This window comes from Gracilinanus agilis, chromosome 5 (assembly GCF_016433145.1).
Source record: "Gracilinanus agilis isolate LMUSP501 chromosome 5, AgileGrace, whole genome shotgun sequence".
Taxonomy (NCBI): Eukaryota; Metazoa; Chordata; class Mammalia; order Didelphimorphia; family Didelphidae; genus Gracilinanus; species Gracilinanus agilis.
Genome location: NC_058134.1, coordinates 259199770 through 259207793, shown reverse-complemented (window position 1 = coordinate 259207793; position 8024 = coordinate 259199770).

Here is an 8024-nt window from a genome sequence, read left to right as displayed (position 1 = left end):
GCCTCTTAACTGGGCTCAAGCTCCGAGCAAGCACCCTGAAGGGGAGTCTGACGGGAAATCGCTCAGACCAGTCAAAATTGGTGGCTATTTTCTCAGCTGAGGCTAGACTGACTCACATTTATCAACTCCCTAAATGTTGCCCCTTCTCCCACTGGAAACTTCATACTGTCATTACATTCACAGACAGAGGGGAGTCATTTACTCCAATCATCCAATTTAGCAAATCACCTCCACAGTTTTCTCTGATGCAATGCTTTTCCCAAGAAACCCTGGAGCTCAGCTCATTCTCATTAAAATAAGCAGCCCCCCAGCCAGGCAGACACCCCCACTCCCCAGCTTTTCTTTTCCTCCCTTTATTCTACAGTTAGGAACCTTTCTGTCACTCCTAGCCCTCCTTCTTTAACTCCTCTCTAACCCTCCCTAACCTAGCTTATTTTTAAGGCTTTCCTCTAAGGTTAAATTGAGCTGTTGTCAATCATTTTCCTTTATAAGGAGCCAGTAGCTTATTGGATACTGTAGAAAGATAATCGGCTCTGCCATTTCATTAAGTATATTTGTATAATGTTTTTTATACTTTATTATTTATTTTCATATAATGAATTTAATGAATAATAAGTTCCAAATTTCCTGAGCTGATGTTGTGACCAGCTAGTCACTTTCAAAGCTATAACTAAAGCCAACTTTATACGGACTTGGCAAGCAACACATCTGATGTTTTTAAGTCAACTTTAAAAAAATATAAAAAACTTTAAAAATTCAATGGGGCAAAAAGAAGTGCAGACATTCCAGGACTCCTTGAAGCTGCTTTTGGAGAAAGAATGGGGGAGTACCCCATTATCAGTAATGTGGCTCCTGAGGGAGAAAGGCGGTGAGTAAGCTTCTTATTTCAACTAATTATTCTAGCTAACCAAATATTAAGCTGAGATGTTTCTGTACTGGTGAAAGACTGCAAATGTTGTCAGCGCCCTCTAAATATCAGTGCTCAGAAGCAAAGCTCTAGTCGCACTGCCCTAGTTACAGCTCGGATCATTTCACCAGTCTGAACCTTCCTTTCTTCTGTGTAAAATGTAAATCTAAAGTTTGTCCTCTCCTGCTAGACCAGGAGGAAAGTGCTTTGTGAACCTTAAATTGCTAGATAATTCTTAAAGTATGGATCAAGTTCCCTTTCAGGAGGTCCAGGGGACCAAAACTATTTTCATAATAATAGGAAGACATTTTCATTTCTAATACAATAAAAAATATATAGGACAGGTAGGTAATGCAGTAGTTAGAGGACTGCACTTGGAGTCATCTTCCTGAGTTTAAATCCTCATACACCTTCCTTGTAAGACACGGGGCAAGACCCTTTACCCTGTTTGCCTCATATCAGCAATATGAGCTGGAAAAGGAAATGGCAAACCGCTCCAGTATATTTGCCAAGAAAACCCCAAATGGGGTCTCGAAGAACCAGACACAACTGAAAAAACCGAGCTACGTTTTATTTGTACGTATACATGTCTGTGTGTGCGTCTGACTGAATCCCATTCCTGTGAGAGATGTTTCTGTCAGCTCCATCCATAAAGGCTTGATTTCCAGACACGTTGAGCCTCCTTTTACAAAGGGAGTTTAAGAAGCTGGTAGAATTGTCCAAGGTAAACACCGAGCCAGGGGCAAAGCTAGGCAGGGAGGGCCTGCCCATCCCAGGCTCCCCAGGGCAAAGCTAGGAGGAAGTCCCCTGTACGCTCACCCCCAAGGCCCCCCCAAGGCCCGTGCCTTTGCCAGGCTGCTTCCCAAACACTGACTCACCAGGACCCTCAAGGTTTGAATTCTACAGAAAGCTACCTGGGAGAATACGAGTATAACCCAGACTGAATGGCTTGTCAAGTCTGGAAGGGGACAGGGAAGAAGGGAGGGAGACAACGTGAATCCTACCACTTTGGAAAACTTATGTGGAAATTTTAAATTATTATATTAATATATTACATCATATAATTATATATTTTATGTTATATTGTGTATCATATATAGTATTGTTAACATTGATATTATTAAAATAAAGAAAAGTTTAAAAATTAAAATTAAAGCTACCTGCAAAACAAATTTTCATTGTAGCTTTAAACAAACAAGAACCCCAAAATAGAAAATGAACTGAATTCTTTTCCCATCTCCATGCTAAATTCTGCCGCCAAAGGGTCCCAGTCCTGGGTAAAATGGTGAAATGTGTGAAATTCATCTTGATCTTGATTCCTAACCCAGAATTCTGGCCAGCGCTTTATGTCCTCTGGGGGTCAGGTCTGGAGCTCTGTCCACCATTCCCTTCCCTAGAAGCAAAGCAATCCCCCAGGAATCCTGCAGGTGGGCATTCTCTCCCTAGCCATTGACACCCCCCCCCAAGTCAATAAAACCAATATGGAACCCAACACCTTGGACAGAGTAAGGACTTCCTCCCAAGGGCACTTCACTGAATGTCTCTCCGCTGCAGCCCCAGGGGAGCTTTCCTTGCTTCCTCCTGCTTTCTATCCCATCCCTCGTGTCAGGCCAGGCTCTCTCTTTTCTCTTTAAGGGAATCTGATAAACATACTAACATGCTAACAAAAGATGCTCACAGAACTCCCATGGCTGCTTAATTTCCTGGGAAACCCAAGCTCTTGAGGGGGCATCACATCCAGCTGGAGCAACAAATCTGGAGCCATTGAACGTGTTCCTGGGGGACCTGGAGCTTCAGAGGACCCCAAAGCCAACCCATACCCAACTAAGGATTTCTTCCATGGAATGACCAATGAATGGTCCTCCCTTTGAGCATCTCCAGTGAAGAGAAACTCGTTACTACCTGCAGCTACCCCATCAGTCTACAAGCATTTAGAGTACCTGCATGGGCTGACCCATTCCATTTTTTGGTCAGTTCTGATTGTGGAGAAGTAGGTCCTTGTGTTATGCCAAAGTTTGCCTTTCTACGAGATTTCTGGGAGTGCTAAAACAGAAGCAGCAAATCCCTCTTCCTGTCCTGGCCCTTCAGATGCTTAAATGAAGGGCTCACCTGCCCACTAAGACTCCTTTTCTCCAGGGTTAACAGCTTGGTCTCCCCAATCCCTCAGGGCTTCTCCAGCCAGTCAGTGTCTTTTGGAAGATGGGACTCTTGAACCTTCCTCCATAGGAGAGAGGACAGCAATACAAATGGGTCATCACCTTCCAGTTCCTAGACACTGGACCTCCGCAGTCAGCCTAGGAGAGTGAGCATTAGTGTTTTGGGTTGTGGTCATGGTTATTTTTAATGCTCCGTCATCCTCAAATGACATCCTCAATTGGTTCAATTTTGAACCTCAATATGGAAGGTATTTAAAATATATATTTTCAAATATATATCTATTTCCAAAAATATTTTATATGTCTATATTATTTTATATATAGAAGGTATTTTAAAATATATATTTTCAAATATATGTATTTCCAAAATTTTATTTTATATATAGAAGGTATTTTAAAATATATATTTTCAAATATATATCTATTTCCAAACATATATTTTTATATGTCTGTATTATTTTATATATAGAAGGTATTTTAAAATATATATTTTCAAATATATCTATTTCCAAACATATATTTTATGTGTCTATATTATTTCATATATAGAAGGTATTTTAAAATATATATATTCAAATATATATCTATTTCCAAACATATATTTTTGCATGTCTATATTATTTTATATATTTGTAATAAATGTCTAATTATAATGTATTTATAATATAATGTATTTATAATAATTTATAATCCTATATTTATTATAATATAGCACTTATTCATAAATTTATTTACGATTTAAATCTATATTTATATACATTTAAATATATATTTATCAAATATATATATATGTATAATATCCCTTTTTATAATTCCTCCAGATCTTTTTCACCAGACCAGCCTAGTAGCTTCTAAAGGACATCATCTCAATTGTGTAAAATGTCCAAAGGTTAAGCAAAAGGCAGCAAGACAAAATAAGCTAAATAATTAGCATTGCTTTTTTTTGCATCTGAGTCTGAAACAGTTGGGTTTTTTTTTCCCTGAGTTTCTAGCATTATAATTTCTGCCTTCCTAGGTTTGATGTGTTGATTTTATTTATTTTTTTGATTCGTAACGATCCCAGTTTCACATGAACCCACCATTTAATGGAAGAAGAAAAAAAAGCCAGATTTGCAATTTGTAAAGCAAGTCACAATGTATTGCAGAAATACTTTCCTCATTTTTATTACATCATTTCAGATGGTTAACACACAATAGAATGTATGAAGTATATAAATCCTGCCCAAGGGGACATTTCAAAACTTTGTTCGGAATTTGTTTTTCTCTCTCCTCAAAACAAGAGCAAATTTCCCTATAGGGGAAATATTTTCATTTGATGATAAGAAAAAGCAAAAAAAAAAATATGCATGAAACCTTTAAAATATTATGCTAAAAGACAAAAGAAAATTATATTATACAGGAAAAAAGGAAACGCTGGAATGTGATCATGCACCTTTTGACACAAATAGACTTTTCTCATAAATAGACTTTTAACATCTTTCGTTTCTCAATTTCTTTAACTCACTGAGGGATGTCGTGACTCGTCTTAAACTTCTGAAAGGGCTGCTCATAGAAATAGAAGGCAGAAACTCAAAGCAATCAAAGAATTGGCACTAGTTACAGTGCTAAGTAAATTTCAGGAGTTGAGATGAATAAGAATAAAATATAGAGATAAAGGAAAAAAATCAAATGGCACTAAATAGCCTTGGGGAGAATAGCTGGGTCTGACTTCTCAGTGAACATAGTATTGAGTAGTCCATCCAATGACCAAGGTCACTGGCTAGCATCCTCCTGCACAAAAAAATCTCTCTTCTGCTTGGTCTCAGTTTTTCACATCACTCTTTCACTTTTTTATTCTCATTTGCCATAACAGAATGTATTCATACTTCCAAAATTAATATATTACTATGATTAAATAATATATAGCTATCCTACATCAAGGGGGTTAGGGGCACCAAGCCCCCTCAATCTGGAAAATCCAAATAAAAATTTTTGACCCTCTCTTTGTACCAAAGAAGAAGTCTGAAAATTTTCATTTTCTTGTTTACTTTATTGTAAAATTTGGGTTAATTATTTGGTCATGGGCTATAAGTAAGTCAATCATCTTTTTTTAGCAAACTTTAATTTTTTTACTTATTTTACTTTTTTAACTTTAAAAAAAGACATTGTGTATAGTTATGATAATAAAAGAAAAAATTTATTGATATACAATACTCTAAATATATTTTATGCATTTCTGACTTTCTAAACTTTTTCTGCATCTTCTGTGGCTTCTAAAAAACTCCCATTTTATTTCTTATGCTGATTGGTAATATATTGAAACCAAAATGGGGAAAGTCTAGACACGTGTATTTTCAAATGTATATCATAAAATGTAGATATAACATAAATATGTATAATATCCTTATAAAATATACAATGAAACATAGTTTAAATAAAAACTATTTGTATAATATGATAATAACACAATCGGTTAATTAGAGTATTATTGCTTTTGGTTTTTTTATGTGATTTTTAAGAACCATGAAGAAACTGCCCACATCTAATGCAGAGGAGCATCCCTCAGCAACTCAAGAATCTCATGGAATTGTTTGGGTCACATAATTACCTAATTAGAATGTTTAGAGGCAAGATTTGAACCTGGCTCTTGTTGACTGTCCCTACTATGTAGGTCACCTTTGGACACCCCCAATATTTCAGGACTTTGGTTTCCAAGACTATAAAATGAGACGTAGACTAGATGACTCCTAAAGGCCTGTTCTGGGCATCTAAGTGGCACAACACAGAGCACCAGTCCTGGAGTCAAGAAGACTCATTTTCCTGAGCTCAAATCTAGCTTCAGACACTTCCTAGCTGTGAGACCCTGGACAAGTCATTTAATCCTATTTGCCTCAATTTCCTCATCTGTAAAATGAGCCAGAGAAGGAAATGGCAAACCATTCCAGTATCTTTGCCGAGAGAAAACCCCCAATAGGATCATGATGAGTTGAAAAGACTGAAAATGACCAAACTCGAATGCAGGAACTATTTTATTTTTGTTGTTTTAATTGTGAAAAACAACCACCACCCCAAAGAAGCCCTTTCTAACTCTTAATCTTTGACCCTTGACACAATTAGCATTTTATTTAAATTGAAGTATTGGAATATTGTTTGTTTTCTATATTTCTGCCCCGATATCAGTTTGAACCTTTCTTCAGATGTTAGAATGTCAATTCTTCTAAAATAGAGATTGTTTCTTTCTTTGAAATTGTGTCCTAAGCACTCAGCACAATTTCTAAAACATAGTGAGCATTTAATAAAATAAATACTTTGTCGATCTGATTTACATTTTGTTCTGAAAATTCTGTAATAAGCAATTGATACCGGCCCATTCAGAAACCAGTCTCCAAAGAAACTCTTTACCTGAAACCCTACCAAGTTAACTAATTAAGCATTGTTTTAAAATTAATTCAGGTAGGTCCACCAGAAAGGAAAACAAAGGCAGAATGCTTTTTTTTTTCTTTGCAAAGAGCAGAATGAGAAGCAAAAAAAAAGATAGGAAAACCCCTCATTTCAGAGAATTGAGCGGGAGTGTAATTCTATCAATTATAGATGCTCTTTGGTTATAAAAATGGATACAACACTTTAAGGTTTGCAAAGAGCTTTACAGTTACATATTCTCATTTGATTCTCACACTAACCTTTAAGAAAGTTGGTATAATTATCTCCATTTTACAGATGAAGAAATTGAGGCTGAGAGAAATTAAATGACCAGCTCAAGGTCACATATCTAGGAAATAGGCAGCTCTTATCTGACACTCTCTTTTCTGTCTGGTACAAAAGTCAGGAAAGAAGAACTTTGATCTAAAGGACCCAAATCCCTCAGGAAGTCACTTCAGAAACAGGCCACTAATGAAGAAAGTCCAGAAATGATTCTCATATCTGAAGTACTGAAGCCATGTGAGCTGTGGACATCAAACTGGTCTGAAGCAGCTGAGCCCAGGAAGGATTTGAAAGTGCAAAAAGGAGAGACTGAATTCCTCCCTCCCCACCTTAAAAAGTTGATGTTACAGAGAATTCAAGCTAACCTTAAAAGGAATTTGAGTACCGGAAATGACCTTAAAAGTCAAGTTTAGCCCATTTTGTTTACAAATAAGGAAACCATGGACCTAAGAAGTGGAATGACATATCCAAGGTCACACAAGTTAAATTGCAGAGCTAGGTTTCTAATTTATGTCTTCTGACCCCAGAGCTAACAATCTATCCATTCTCTATCACTACTTCTCAAAAGAAAAAAGTGGTAAAGTGTCAAATACTGCCAGGATCAAGGCCAAGTTTTAAGAAAAGACCAATGAATTTGGCATTTGGCAGGTTCCTGGTGACTTTTAAGAAAACACTTTCAAATAGGAAAATGTGATATCAAGAGCTTTAAGGAATAAATTGATGGTGAGAAAGTGGAGACACTGAGCGTAAACAACTCCTGTGGTCTCAAATAGCATGTCTGCTTTAAGCTTACATTGCTCATTTTTAATTTGTACTCTATGTAAATATTCATTTTTATTCAAAAAGACTTGTTTATGAACAAAAAGTTGCATCCTAAAATTTGGGGATCTGCAAGAGAGCCCTCCAGTTGGAAGGATCGTTCTAATAATAGCTAACATTTATATGGCACTTACTATGTGCCTCAAGTGCTAAGTGCTTTACAAATATCTCATTTGAGCCTCATAAGAACTTTGGGAGGTAGATGCTATTATTATCCCCATTTTATACGTGACAAGATTGACAAACAAAGGTTAAGTGACCTATACAGGATCACACAGCTAGTATTTAGGGTCCCATTTGAACCCTGGTCTTCTTGATTTCAAGCCCAGTGCTCTATTCTCTGGCCAATCTCAACCTATCCAAAGAAGACTTGGTAAAAATTGGGTGCCTTTCATCCCATCTCACTATAGAATCAGCTGAGTGGCTCATTCTTAATGGATCAACCTATGATGATTTCCTAT